We start from the raw sequence: 15,325 nt of genomic DNA, 5'->3' as shown, positions 1-15,325 counted from the left end.
ACTGAAGTACAAATATTTTTGGATGATGCAAGATTGCTCTTACACCCAGGATACTCTTGCATCAAGATGGAATAATGTGATTGAGGATTGGCAAGGTTTTGAAACAATATTCTTTATCTTGTAAAATGTAAAGGTTCCATTTCTTTGAATAAAAAAACAAATCGTTACGATGTTTACTAGGCTGGAGGTTTGAAATATAATTTTTTAAGCATTTCTTAGCTAAATGAAAAAACATATAGATTATATTTCAATGAAGGAATGTGAAGAATCATTAGAAAATTAGGGGATGTGATTTCTATTGGTGAACAAACTAGAGGTAACTTGTTCCATCTAAATTTTACTATTAAAAGTTGTTTGATTGCCAGAGTTGAAGATTGTTGATTGTAGCATAAGAGGTTTTTTTAATGTCTAATCAAAGTAAGTAATATTACTGAGAGGTCTTCCTAACCTATTCAAACCATAAAATGTGATGTGCAAAGAATGTCATCTTAAGAAGTTAACTAGTTCTAGTTTCATCAGTAATCGTCATTCTTTTAAAAGAATTTGAGACATAGATCATATAGATCTAGGTGGTCAACTAAGTTCTCAATGTTATTATAGAGAAATATAAATTTTATGCTATTTGTAGTTGACTACTCTAAAATGATGTGGGTTTCATTTTTGAAATACACATATAAATCTTTCCATGTGTTTAAGATCTTCAAAAACAATGTAGAAAGTGAGAATGGTAAGAGGTTAAACATCCTTAGATTAGACAAAGGAAGTGACTTCAGTTCACATGAATACACTACATACTATAAACAATAGATAATCATAAGGAAGATGTCAACTCCAAAAATGCCCTAGTAGAATGGTATTGTTGAAAGGAGAAATAGGTCAATCACTATTGTACAAGAACTTTAATATTACAAAAAGGTGTTTGTCAAACTTTCTAGAAAGAAGTGGTGAGTATTGTAGTTGTATTCACCCAGAAATGGTTATCTAGACTATGAGCCCCCATTCTAGCATGTTTTCTTAATTTATCTATTGCTTATTCTTGCTAAAATCATTGCTTTACTATTTATTCAATTGTAACCTATGGTTGCACACTTTATCCTAAGTTTTTTTTTGAATTGAGAGAAATTGCTCATTTTAAATTAAATAAAATCCCCAAAATACAACTTATCCCAAGTATGCACATGAAAACCATTATTCCTATTTTAAAAATAAAAGAAAAGACATTTTTCTCTCACACGAGGTGCATGCTTTCCAAGGTGGGTGCAATCTTTATTCTCCTCCACATATTTTTTGCCTCTTAAACATAACTTTTGATCTTTCTTAGGTGAGATTCTTGTGCACATGGACAACTCAAGGCTAATTCTTCACCCTTGGTTTTTCCTCTTAATCTCTATTGTCAATTTCTCTTTAAAAGGAGGTTTTCTCCTCACTCTCTCATATCATTCTAGTTTATACTAATGTTATGCTGCAAGTTTTCTTATATATTTTAGAGCACTTAGAAAATTTGTTCTTTCTTATCTAGTCTTCATTCTACTTGTATTTATCTTCATTTCATTTTATTGCATAACTTAGCTCACATAACTAGGAGGATCCTATAACTCTCTTTGTTAGCTCTTGCATTTCATTTGGAATAACTTGTATTTGCATTTCATCTACCATTGATTCTTGGATATTTTTATTCTTTCCTCTACTCTTTGAATGTTCCATTATATGGTGCACCTTGCAAGGATTTCTTTAGCTAAGTTCTTTTAAGAGCCACTTGTTAGAAAGTAATGTCCACCAATATAACTGAGAGGATGGGGAGGGGGGTGAATATGCTCTTCTCACTTTATTTTGATCACAATTCATACTTACAATAGAGAAAAATAGCGTCCTTTATACCATGTCCTAAAAATAATTCCTTGTGTCAACCTTGAGGTTTCCCCAATTAATTTTAATATTACAACTTTAAGATAATGAATTAATTTACAATTACACAACACTATTGTCTCGTAATCTTTACAATTTCTCAAATGTAAGACTCCAGACCTCACACACTCACTAACATCATCTTTAGACTGTGTACTATCACTATCTAACCTTACATATCATAATTCTATCTCTATTAGGAGATACAATCCATTCATCAGAAAATGCTTCTTAGGCACTCTTTTTGCATACTACTCTCTGTAAATTAAGGATATCTTCTGCATGTCTTTGACTTACTTCATGCACACTTAACCTTTTCATCAATATACAATTTAGAACACATCCTTAACTACACGCTAACTTACCATCAATTCTTTGTCCATACAATCTCAATCTCTATCTTCTACTCTTCCATTCTTCATAGAAATACTACTATGTTGACATTTATGAAAAAAAAATCATCAATGCAACATTTCAATCCTACTAACAATCTCCTACATGATTTAACAATGCTTAGGATACTCCTCCAAGGGAATACCATCAACATTCATGCTAATAATCTCCCCCTTTCATATTGATGGCAACTTAGATGAACAACATCTAAGTTGCAAGAATACCAAAACAACGCCTTGTTATAGGTGCTATAGTTCTAATTTTTTCAAATCCTATTCATCAATCAAATCTAAGCCTCACTATAAAACTTCTTCATTCTACATATCTTTCTTTGATCGACATCATGATTTATTCACTAAACAACTCTCAACTTCTCCCCAATTCAATGTATCTCCCCATTGAATCCTTATACATAGGAGATCTCAATCTCTCCCCCATTGAGGGATCTTCTCCCCATACATGGTACTACTCTTTACAATCTCTCCCCATTGTACTAAGGACATGTTTTTCATTCATTCTTTCCCCCATTGATATTAATGACAAAGGTTGTATTATGTGAATCATCTACTCCAAGTCTCCAACTAGCTCAAGGGTCCAAAGACACTATTCTAGACCAACTACCAAGAGTCCTTGATGAATCTTCTCATCTCTAATACTCCCCCATACAAGAAGCATAAAAATTCAATCTCATCAAATAATAGTGCTCTATAACACTGGATTGATGCTATCTTTGCATCAACTACTCAGAAGTAGGCATGGGCATAACCCCAAGCATACCTCACAAGTACTCAAATGTATCTTTAAGCAAAGGCTTCATAAATATATCTACAATATGATCTTTTGTACTAACATACTCCAATTTGATTTATTTATCTACAACATTCTCTCGCAAGACATGATACTTAATAGATATATGCTTAGTCTTAGAATGTAATGCATGATTCTTAGACATACATGATTATTAGACATACTCAGTATACTTGTGTTATCACAATCTATGATAAAAGATTCTAAAAATTATATCCCAATATCCTTTAGCATTTGCTTCATCCACATGATCTAATTACAATTTTTTACTTTTGAAACATACTCTACTTTTTCTATACTCTATTAAATATATTCTCGTTTCTTTCTTAGCCAAGAAACCAATCTTTCTCCAAGGAAAAATACTCCACCACTAGTGCATTCATATTGCTTTCCCAATCTACATTAGTAGAAGCACACAGAGTGAAATCACACGATCTTTCATACCATAATTAGGTGTACCCTTCAAATATATGAATATCCTCTTTACTGCTGCATAATGAGATTCCTTAGGATAAACATGAAATTTTGTTACTATCCCAGCTACAATTTTTATATTTGGTCTTGTGTGACCAATTACCATAGGTGTACCAACAAGCTTACAACTTTCCAAGCAAAATCTCTTCAACAAGTATTTCAAATACTTAGCTTGTGATATGAAAATATCATCATTATTTTGCAGAATCTATAAACCCAAGAGAAACTTCATCTCACCAATCATACTCATCTAAAATTCATTCTTCATCTCTTCAGCAAACTTATCACTTTATTCATTATTAGCTCCAAAGATTATGTAATCAACAAATATTACAATGATTAATAAGCCATTTTCAATTTCTTTCAAATATTGATTACTATCTATTATATCTTTAGCAAATCCAAATTTTTCCAAATAATTATCCAACCTTGCATACTAGGTTCTAGGTGCTTTCTTTAGACCATACAGTGCTTTCTTCAATTTGCATACCATATCCTTATCTTCTATCAAAGGAAATCTATTAGGTTGTTCAATATAGACCACTTCTTTAAGTTCTCCATTCAGAAAAGCTAACTTGACATCATCTGCTATATTTTAAATTTTCTATTTGCTTCATAAGCCAAGAACATTCTTAAGGCTTCCATTCTAGCTACTAGGGCATAAGTTTCGTCATAATCTATACTTTTGTGCAGGAAATATCCTTTGCATACCAATCTAGCTTTGTTCCTCACAACTTCACCTTTCTCATTCATCTTATTTTTGAATACCCATTTAGTTCTTATAAAGTTCTTATCTTTAAGCCCAAGAACCGATTCCCATGTCTTATTCTTCACAATATGGTCTAGTTCTTCCGTCATTTATTGAATCCAATAATCATCCTTTCATGCCTCATACATGTTGTTACGTTCAACTTGAGAGATCAAACATAATTCCTCATTCACTTTGTTTCTCGTCATCACTTCTTTGTCTTTTCTCCCAATAATCTATTTTTTAGGGTGAATCTTTGCCAAATTCTTTTTTGGTATAGGATTTTCTATCTCAACTCTTATTTCTTCTCTTGGTTCAATTCTGTATTTTCCTCTTTGCTCAACAATTTTTACATCATTCTACAAGTCATTGTTAGTCTCAAAGAAAACTTCAATATTTTCTCTAATAGATCTAGCATTATCTTCTTCCTCATCAAATTTATAATCCATCATCTTTTCTTTAACTCCAAAATTTCCATCCACTTTCACATTTTCACACTCAACAATTACCTTAGTACTATGATTAGAACATATGCAATCTTTTATTTTCAATGAATAACCAAGGAACATACCTTCATGGCTTCTTGGTTCAAACTTTACAATATCATCATCTCTCTTTATGTAACACTTACTTCCATAAATTTTGAAATACTTCAGTGAGGGTGTATGACCAAACCATAATTCATAAGGAGACTTATTTGTACATTTTCTAATTTGTAATCTATTTATGGTGTATACTATTGTATTGACTATTTTCCTCCAAAATGTTTTGGATACATCATTCTCAAGTATCGTTGCTTTTGATACCTTCGATATAGATCTATTCCTCCTTTTTTCTATCCCATTTTTCTCAAGAGTCTTGGGCGATTATAACTATCTCTTAATTCCATTTTCTTCACAAAACATGTTAAACTCTCTAGAAGTAAACTCTCCACCTCTATCTAATCTCAAGCATTTAATCTTTACACTAGATTCATTCTCAACTCTATTATTAAATGTCTTGAACTTGTCAAATGAATTATATTTTCTTTAAGAAATGCTACCCACATCATTCTAGTGAAATCAACAAAAAAATCATAAAATACTCTTTTCCATAGAAACCTCTTATTTTGGTGGGGCCACTAAAGTCTGTATGAACAATATCCAACTTCTATGTAGTAGTGAACTTCTTTTTGGGAAATGAATCCTTCTTCAGCTTAGCCATTATACATTCCTTGCAAACAAAATTAGTAGGACTCATGATCTTAGGTAAATCTTTGGCTGTAAATGTACTACTAGCCTTCACAATATTATCAAAGTGTATATGACAAAATCTTCTATACCACAACCAATTGTTATCCACTTTTACAACCAAACAAGTCATCTTAGTAGGATTCAATTGAAACACATTACCTTTTTATCTTGTACCTATTCCAATTAACTTACCATCCTTATCTTTGATAATGTAGGTCTTTTTTGTGAACTACAACTAAAAACCTTTATCAACCAAGTGTCTAACACTCAATAGGTTATGCTTTAAACCATCAACAAAATAAACATCATCAATGTTAGTCTTTCCATAAAGAGTGATAGATCTTATCCCTCTGATGTGACAAGCTATATTGTTAGCAACTCTAACAATTCCTTCATCATGAATTCTAAATTTAACAAACATGTTCATATCACTAGTCATATGATGTGAGCAACCACTATCTATAACCCAATCATATTTCTTTCAACTTGAGAAAATTGGGCTTTTTCTTCTCTAACTTCAATTTCATACCTCTCTTCCTTTGTGGTCACAAATCCTAACTCATCATCACTTTCAATTTGAAATCTTTCCTCAAATTGACCATTTCCTTTTAGATATAAACAATCTACAGGTCTTCTAGGCTTGGAATTTCTTTTATACCTTTTCTCTCTTTTAGGAAACTTCAAAGCATAATGACCAAATTCATCACAAGTCCAACATTTTAAAATTTTCTTACCATATGGTTCTGTTCTTACAAGTAGGGCTATTCCTTCTTCAATCTTTTCGTCTTCTTCAGATCTGGATCTATTGCTACTAGCATAGTCTCCTTGAGTTCTTGCACTTCTAGATAAGCAAGGACAAACACTTAATACACTTAAAGTTGTTTCCACTCTGTTCAATTATCCAGATTGCCTCAAACTTGATTCTTTTGCTTCTAATCTTCCAAGAAAAGTCTCCTTAGTGAACTTCTTAGTGTAGTGTATCAAAAGTTCAATCATCTATGCTACTTGCTTGAATGGTGGTGTCAAAGTTTTCAAAATTCTCCATATAATTTCATCTTTCTCTTTGGATCCATTAAAAGACTTGATTCTTGCAACAATCTTAGATACTCTACAATATAGCTTCTCATAGCTTCATCTTCTATCATTTTGCTAGCTTGAAACAAACATATCCAATTCCATAATCTTACTCTTTTTCCATGTTTATCTCCTTCAAAAGTAGATTATAAAGCTTTCCAAATACTATGACATGTTTCTAGTAATTTTACCTGACTGTATTCATTTTTAGGAAGAGTTGTTAGTAATGCTTCTCTAGCTCGCATATTGCCCATAAAAAAATCTCTTTTTGTTTCAATGCATTCCACAAGTTTTCCTTCTTCCATAATTTCTTTGTCACTCTTTTTGAAAAGACAATATTGTGGACTACTACATAGAAAACGAGTCTTCATCTTTTCCTTCTAGTTTTCAAAGTTAACTCCATCAAACTTAGGACTTTCTTTTCTAAAGTGACTCACCATTGATCTCCCATCATTGTTAAGATTTCTCTTCAAGGACCCGAGGCTCTGATACCAATTGTTAGAAAGTAAATTCCACAAATATAAATGAGAAGGGGGTGAATCAACTATCCAACTATTATAATAATTATCAACCTTAATGATCCTTAACCATATGAGCAATATAATTAGAAACCATAATAAGATACTCATACACAATAACACCAGATATCTTAAAATAGGGAAACCCTTGACTAGAGAGAAAAACTTAGTGGGGATGGTCCCCACAAAATGATATACTAATATAAATATTCCTTTTTTGAGGATGGCTCCTATTAGGAGTTAATAGAAACATTCAATACATATTATTCCATGTTAGGAGTCAATAAAAACATTCAATACATATAAATCCTTGTTATGAGACTTTGAATCCCTATTAGGAGATTCCAACCCTATTAAGAGTTGTATCAACAATGTAGGAGTTGTAGATGGTAGATGGAACCACTATCCAAATAGGTCTAGGGGCAAGATCACTAAACTCAGTGTCCAATGGATCTTTGTATTATTCCTTGTAGAATAATAGCAATAAATAGTACTTGGATTTCCTTTTTCTCTATCCTATCAACCAATCTTCCAATCTCGATTATCCCTTGGATTTCCTACTCACTTTTACCAAATATTCTTCTCTTCTTGCTTGCTCTCAATCACAATTCATACTTATAATCAAGGAAAATACCTTCCTTTATACCCTGTCCTCAAAAAAATTCCTTGATTCAGCCTTGAGGATTTCCCAATTAATTATAATATGACCACTTTAAGATAATTAATTAATTTATAGTTACACAAAATTGTTGGCTCACAGTCTTGACAATTTCTCACACATGTGACTCTAGACCTTGCACACTCATTGACATCACCATCAAACTATCTACTGTCACTATCTAGCCTCACATATCACGATTCTCTCTCTATTAGGAGACACAATCCATTTATCATAAACTTCTTCTCAGGAACTCTCTCTACATACTGCACTCTATAAATCAAGCATATCTACTGCATGTCTTCGACTTACTTCATGCACATTTAACTTTGTTATTAGGACATAGTATAGAAAAGATCCTTAAATATTCTTGACCTGACCATCAATTCTCTATCTATACAACCTTTATTTATGTCTGCTACTTTGGTAGTCTTCAAATTAAAACTGCTATGTTGACATCAATGACAAACACATATATGAATGCAACATGTCAATTATTCTAATAATCTCCTATGTTCTTTAGAAATACTTAAGATACTCCCCCAAAGGAATACCATCATCATTCATGATAATATCACCATCTCATAGCTCTTGCACATCATAGATAGGAAGCTATAAGCTACCTCTTGAGATTCTCTTCATCATGGGTATTCTCAAGTATTATGGTTTATAGAAGTGTACCCTATTTTTGGTATACATTATTGGTGCCCATGGTGGGACTGGACATCACTGATTAAGTCCATTTTTCTCTTTTTCATTTCTTTTTGCATTTATAGGTTTGGATTCTGATTTTGGAGCCACAAATATCATATAATACTTTTTTTGTGATCATATGATACTTTCTTTGAATTGATATTATACAGGGTTAGTTTCATCATCATATTGGTATTTTATATTCTTTCATACTTCTATTGAGGAAATTATCATACTATTTGATACAGAGTATCATTCTAGGAATAAGTATCGCCAGACATCCTGGGAAGTATCATATACTATTGGATCAACTAGTAGTATCATTCTTCCTATTTTAGTTACTCAAATTGGTTTTTAGATTTCATTTTTCATTTCCAATCTTTCATATTTTGGTTTATTGGTCTAATAGGTCCTAACAATGGTGTTGCAGGGTTATTTCAGATTTCATTGATTATTTTACACCCTAACCCTTGTTTGTTTTGTAGGGATCTATATTGCTTCATTGCATTGCTAAACGAAAAGAATTTCCAAAGGGTCTTCTAACATTGTTTCCCAAGAAAAAGTAAAAAAAAATATTTTTGTGGGTCTAGTGCAACATATACTAGTTGTTTCATTTTTATATGCACACAAAAAACATTAATAAGGTTCTATTTTTGATAGGAGAGTATGCTCTTCACTTTCTTGGTAAATTAGAAATCTTGACTCATCATTGGTTCAAGAAAGTGGGTGGTATATTCGACTCTTTAGTGGTCTTAATTAACATGATTGGCATGTTTGGGGAAAGAATTAGGGAATATGAGAGTATGCTCTTCACCTACTTGGTGAATTAGAAATCTTGACCTCCTTGGTGTGAATCCATTGTTCAATCTCAATACTAAGATTTTAACTTTAGAGGGCCTTCTATTGGTGGAAAAATATGAATAGTAATGACTCAAATTGGGTACAAGTGAAACCTAGCTAATCCAACCAACTATAATCAAGGCATCTTGACAAAGATGAAAGCCTTGGTGGGTATTACATTTGACTTCACTTAGTGAGATTACTTGTGGGATTGTGAGCATGAGGAAATTACTATGTGGGTATTCTTAAGGTACTCTTGTGGTGTGAGGCCTCCATCCCATATGAGGTAGAAGATGGGTTGTTATGAATGTAACCCTTACTAGACACCTTAGGCTTTAGAGACCCCCTAATTTTTTGCTCAATATCTTGGCACAAGGGTCAATCCTAGTGGACTACCAAAATCAACCCAAGATTTACACTCATCATATGTGTTCCTTTAGATGTGGGTAACCATTTATGACAACACCAAGGTCCATTATGGGAAACCACTTTATGTGAGGCAAGGGAGCATCAAGTTGTGGGCCAAGGTATTGAGTAATGAGTTGTGCTCTTTAGGTAGATATTTCTTCAATGTGTTCATCAATGTGCTAGACCTATGAAAATCATTTGAACATATACAAATTGGTGGCTTTATAGGGTTTTTCTTTTCAAGGCCTCAAAATTTCTTCTATTGGAAAATCAAATCAAGTCTTTTGAGAAAAAAACACTTCACAAGTTACCTCTACTATCAAATTGTCATACTATCATATTGCTGCACAAGAAATATCATATGGTACTTCTGGTTTTTGCAAAGTATCATACTACTTTGAATATAAAGTATCATACTTGTTTTTGGAAAGTATTATACTTCCTCTAGAAAAGTATAGTATTGGAGAAAATTATAGTACAAGATTTTATGTTTTCCTATTGTCACTTGCCTTACCATACTATCTCGCTTGGTTGCTAAATTTTCTTTGTAATTTTCTAAACTTGTTCTTGTCTGATCTAAGGTGTCTATAAGTGGTCTACCCTTGTTCCTTGGTCTAAAATCTACATGTTAAGGACTATTTTGGTTGGAATGGTTACCTTAATCTCTTGACTACACTACTCAATTAGGAGAGTCATTCACTTGTCATCTTGCTTTGATCTATCTACTTGGCTATTTGGCTTCTTGACTAGCTCTTGACTCTAGTTGCTAGTGTCATAAATTTCTTGGACACTTTGCTTGACAAGTTACTCTTTAATTGCTAATGCTCTTTGGAAAGTGAACATTCTACCTCTCTAGTTTGGACATCAAGTTATCTTGTGCCACCTTATTAGCTTATTCTAGTCTCTTCATGCTCAACTTTCCATCTCTCACTGTGGGGTTCAAATCTTGTGCTACCAAACTTCAACCACTCTAGATGATCATGGGTTTCTTGATCTTGCAGGAAATCACAATGCCTATACACTTTATACAAAAAATTTAGAGGAGACCAATGACCTTGCTTACCTTAGTTTCAACAAGAACCTAATAAAAGAATACTCTCAATTTGAAAAAATGGTAGAGAAAAAAATGGCATCATCACATGATTTTCTCTTGAGTCTTCCATATGCACATGGGTTATCTTCTCTAAGGTCATCATCTTCTTCTAGGTCTACATATTATACTCTAAGATATTTCCTATCTTCATCTATTATATCTAAGGACCTATCTAGAGAACACGAAAGTGACTCCTCCTTTGATACTATAACAAGATTTCATGATGGACTTATCTTCAACCACTATGATGAAGACATGGATGTAGGCTATGCACTTGAGAATGAATAAGAAGATCCTGGACATACTTTTGAGAGAACGTTTACTCCCTTGGAAGATTCTTACAATGTCATTTTACAAACACTTCTTGATACTAATCTTATCACATTGCCTAAATCTAGATCGTATGGAAATCCATTCTTGGAATTATATTATACTTATCATTGATATAATAACCATAGCACTTTAGATTGCATGGAGCTAAACCATAAACTACAAGATCTTATTTATGAAAAGATATTTGGCATTGGAAACTCTATAAACTCATGTGATGGTCATATTTCTCTTGAGAAAGATCATGTTGATGAACCCATGTGTAGTAATGGTCTTCCCAAAACTTCAAATATAAACCAACATGATCCCATCAAAAAAAGAACCTAATACTTTTCATATGAACTATGCATACCCTGAAATATGCATACCCTCAAGGGGTGCATCTAAAAAAACTCAAGCTAATCTTCACTTGGCTGCAAATATATTCTATGCTACTAAGACTAAAGATCCTCAACCTTCATATGATGCTATGAATAATATGCACACTAGTCCTTCACTACCTCTTCATGATCCTACCAAGAAAATCCAACATTCTTCCTTGTCCTTAGACATGGCTCCATGCCAAGAGGGCTCTCAAGAAGATAGAACTTTAAATGTCAAGAAAATAAAGGTCAAGAACCCTTACATCTCCTTTAAGATGTCACCCATCTGTATCCCATGTCTTACCCATCTCTTAAGTGTGATGATGATACCACTTCAACTACTTCCATTGAGCTAACTAAAAATTGTGAAAAATCACTATGCTTATACTGTCTAAAGAAACTTATCAAGATCAAAGTATCCTCTCTTGTTCTACCTCTTCATATCCACTTCAAAAATGTACTCAAGATTCACATGATCCTACTAAAGGAATTTATCCTAACAAAGTTATTCATGAGTCTATTGATGGCCTTGGTCACTTTTCTCACTCTAAAGATGTTGATATCCATCATCAATATCCCTTTGCATCTTCCAAATCTATGCTTAGTCCTTATCCATATAAGATAAATCCATCTAACCTTCCTTCCATGTTTGGGCCTTATATCTCTCCATATTCTACTTCCACTCCTAGCTCATCACCTACTTCTCCCATTATACCCCTCGATCAATAAAGACACTCATGCTTGAAAAATCTCCATCCACCCAACCATCAAAACTATTCATATCACCCTTCTTCATCCATAATTCCCAAGTCTTTTGGAGGCAATTTGGATGATTGAATTAAGAATAAACATAAGAATCCTATGAAAACTAAAGATAACTATGTCCTCTCTAATCTAAATGTGAATGAAAAGAAGGGAAAAACATTAAAGAGATGATAAAGGTCCACTAATCAAAGAGAAAAATCAAAGAAAATATGGATTCCTATATCCATCATTAAAGAAATTTATTCTAAAGAATCCAAAGGAAAAGAAAAATCAAAATCTATATGGATTCCCAAGCCTCTTTTTAAAGATTTGAATCTTGAAAATAAATCAAAGTTGAAATTCCAGCTTCCAAAGGATTCCACTCCATCTTCTTCCAAACATCTTCCTCAAAATCTTCCAAAGCCTTCCACTGTATTGTCTTCTAAAAGTCTTGTACCATCTAATATATGTTAACCTCAAGATATTTAATCCATTATTCCCCCATTATTCCATCACACTTCAAGATGTTTGATTATGTTGATCTTTCTAACTTTCTCTCCTACACTTATACAATCCTTTCAAGCCTACACTTACTTACTATCCATCCTCCTTCTATTCTAATTCCAAAGCATAAAACCTTATCCTCCATATACCTTTTCTACCATCACCCTTCCATCACTCTATCAATATATTTCAGAATAATTTTCTTTGGTCTTGGCTTATCATGACATATGCTTCCAATAGGAGAACTATTCATTCTATCTAAAAATACAAAAAAAAAGGAAAAAATAGAAAAAATAACTTGGTGAAAACCTAGTAAAGAGAAATAAATTTGTCCTATGTTGAAAACAACTTCTTGTGGTGACTTTAACAAGTAACATGATATAAACCTAGAAAAGATGTGTCATTCATAAATCTTACATAATCCATATATTTCATCTTTTCTCTTTGATCTTGACAAAGTTGAGCTATCCACAAGCATTGGCTATCTTATCCATTAGCTTCTCTATCATGACCCTTATTATCCCAAACTATTCACTCATAGCCTTCATAGCTAGATTCATTATTATTTATCTATCATGTCTCTATTCTATCTAATTGGCCTCTTGATCTTGATCACAATAAAGACAAAAATATGGTTCTCATGAGCCTCTTGACATATCCACTATTTTGGACTATATGCTTGCATTATCCTATATGTTACCTTTCTTAATGGATTTCACTTCTTACTCAAAACATGCTTTTTTTGGTTATCCTCCCTTTTCCCTAGCTTTGATACTCTTGAGGAGTTAGTCATTGAGGATCATTTTCACCTTGCATCATGCATCCTTTCTTATCCATCTTATCTACCTTACTAATCCATCATACCCTATACCTTGCTAGATGTTGGGACAAAACAATGTGATCTTTCTTCAAGAGCTAGTAAAACCTACCAAGTGGTGAAAACTTGAAATAGGTGTTACTTGAGACCCTCACAATTATTTCTACTAGAATATTACTTTGTACTCTAAACCATTAATCTAATAATGCTTAAATACTTTTCTCAGCTTGGAATTGACTCTTGTCTACATCTAGGGGGCATGAATTGTCTAAGATTATCACGAGTCTCCTTGTTATGTTAGCATTTCTTTCAACACTTCCCCTTGACATTGAGTGTTTTCAACACTTATCATATACTTCTTCTAGCCTAGGAAGTTGCAATATTTCTCATTGGAAGACTTAGGTCCTAGGGAGGCAGTCACCACATGAATTTCACACATGCACTTAAACTAAACACTGTTGAGGCTTATTGGCTTATTTACTTTGTGTTTTTTCTATGATAGTTTCTTTTCTATAAGTGTTCCATCCCTGATAGTCTCTCAAGGATGTCATGAACTAGAGGTCAAAGGGCATGGGGAATGTTTTCCTTTTATTTCTATCCATGGGTGTACTTTATTAGATCTTAAGTTTCTTGAGCTTCTTGCTTGACCCACTTGACACTTAAAGGTCTACAACATTGGGTCCTCATCTTTTTTTACAAGTGCGTACTTATGGCCTTCTCAAAATTTTGGGTCTTGATGCAAGCATAATCTTTCTACTTTAAACCTAGTGAATCTAACTGCACTTCCATAGTGACCTTTATGTCTTTGATGCATAGGCTAGGTTCCCATATTTCTATCTAATAAAGATCATATTCATATCCTCTTAGTTTTTCTAGTGATGATTGTATGATCTTGTAATGTCCTTAATATGATTTGATGATAAAAACTAGAACCTACCTATATAACCCTTGCAATTGCACCTTTTCATACTAGCTTGCATTCTAGGGTTTTGTGCTAGCTTAGATTGTATTTGAGTGTCAAGAGAGTCTTCTTTATATTTCATGGATGTGTCAATTAGCTACATTGATATCATTGATTCTTCTTGATCATAACTTCATCTTCCTTTTTCTCTTTCATCCTATCTTTTCTTTTCCTATCATCAAAAGGGTTAATCTTATCATCACATCTATCTACCCTTTTGGACCCCTTATAAACTCTTTCGAACTCTTTTTGACCTAATTTTTGAACTCCTCAAATTTACACAAAAATTACACCCTTACCTAATTTTGGCATCCTAGATCCATTTTTGAGATTTAAATCAAAATATGGATCAATATTGATGTTCAAAATAATGTTTTAAATTCTTTCTTCTTCTGCGTAGATAGTTCATCTTTTGAGGCTTAAGCTTTGCATCCTTTTGAGGCAATCTTTATTTTCTTCATTTCTTCATAACTTCTACTCTCTTCAACTACACTATTCCATTCCATTCCATTTCATCTTTCTTCTTGATTTGACCTAATTCTTATGTTTTATCTTTCTGGTCAAACTTACTCAGGTTGGAGCATATCTCCATTGCTTGGTGGTCATTCTTTAGTCTTAATCTCTTGTTGGTCATCATCAAATTTTATTTATCTCAAGTTTATCATATCTATCTCATTTCCACATCTCCTCTACCTTATTTCAATTTTGATCCCAAGGGGGAAGGAATACACTATCACTTCTTTTATTTATTGCATATTTATTCT

The sequence above is a fragment of the Cupressus sempervirens genome, chromosome 9 (assembly GCF_028749045.1).
Source record: "Cupressus sempervirens isolate cs-2001-9-10 chromosome 9, ASM2874904v1, whole genome shotgun sequence".
In the NCBI taxonomy this organism is placed as follows: domain Eukaryota; kingdom Viridiplantae; phylum Streptophyta; class Pinopsida; order Cupressales; family Cupressaceae; genus Cupressus; species Cupressus sempervirens.
The sequence above is the reverse complement of the archived record's forward strand: the minus strand, read 5'-3'. Positions refer to the sequence as shown.